A 1,264-nucleotide genomic window follows, 5' to 3' on the forward strand; every position below is an offset into this window, starting at 1 on the left:
CTACAGGACAGTGTGGTGTTTGGGAAGGGAGTGTGTTTTGCGCCCTGCTGAAACAGCATAGTCCAGCAAATGATACACTGTCTCCCTTGGGGACAGGGAGGTATTGCTGAAGGAGTATGTTCTCTTCTGAGATAAGCCACAGCATGTACAGGCATTTGCTCTCCCAGGAGAAACTCTCCTGGGTGTGATTTACCCCTAGTTATTCCCAAATTATTTTTCCTGGAACGGTCATTTTTACCATGGGAGAAAAAGCTTGAACATCTATATATTCATGGTTTCTCCTGGGAGAGCAGTGATTCTCCCAAGAGAAACTGAGTGTCTGTATGAGGCCTTAGTGTTCAGCATAGAAAATATATCAGAAATGGACATGTAATCAGAAATGTTCTACCTTAACACATTAATAATTTGCATTTGTTCTCCATTTTCCCCTCCCACTATCTAGTACTGTGGGACATACTCTACACACAAAGCATTCTTCCATGCTTTAAGGATCTGTATTATGACAATTATCTTTCAAGCTAAAGAGATTGGATGGCATTTCTGTCATGGCATTTCTGTCAGTTATGCCCAGCCTCCCTCTCTGCCTTCCACTTGGCTATGTGGGTTGTCTCTGTAATACCCCTAGGTTCATAGATTTCACTGAGAAGTAAGGCTGGAAGGGACAGGGAGAGAGACCTGAAATAGTGTTTTGTATGTGGATTGTTCTTTGTGGGGATGCAGTCACGCTTTTTGTGCATTATATATATCAGTTCTGTGAAGATTAATGTTCAAATTTAATGTAAAAAATTAATGATTCATTTACTTGTGATTATGTTTTCCTCTCCAGCTTGAAACAGTCATACCAAATCTATTGCCCTATCAACCCAAATCCAAGACAACTTCAAATTTAAGACAGCCCCCAAATAATTAGATTCTGTACATAGAAAATTTATAATTTTGTTATAATTTTTCATGTGTATAACTATTGCAGAGTTGTCTTTAATTCATCCTTCCAACCACTGAATTGGGGAAAGTAGCAACAGGGAAGCAGGTTTGGGGGTGGGGGGAGGAGGCAGGTGGCCTGCATCTTGCTTCCTATTGCCTATCCCACTCACCACCACTTGCCCACCCGATTGCCTGCAACCCCCACAGGACTCTCCCGTAGTGCCTGTATTCCCTGCTGTCTCTCCTCCCCTCTCCCCACCATGCCTGTACCCCTGTGGTGCCTGTCGGCTCCAGCCCCCCCCCCCCCCTTCTCCCTCGGGTCCCTGCCCCCTCGCCTCTC

The 1,264-nt window shown here is 44.5% G+C and overlaps 1 protein-coding gene across 6 annotated transcripts in view; it reads left to right on the top strand.

The window, feature by feature from the left end:
* Window positions 1-1,264, top strand: part of SPAG1 (sperm associated antigen 1) — a 72,437-nt gene that overhangs the window by 6,178 nt on the left and 64,995 nt on the right. The gene's annotated exons all lie outside the window — the stretch shown is intronic.

The sequence above is a fragment of the Alligator sinensis genome, unplaced genomic scaffold (assembly GCF_000455745.1).
Source record: "Alligator sinensis unplaced genomic scaffold, ASM45574v1 scaffold974_2, whole genome shotgun sequence".
In the NCBI taxonomy this organism is placed as follows: domain Eukaryota; kingdom Metazoa; phylum Chordata; order Crocodylia; family Alligatoridae; genus Alligator; species Alligator sinensis.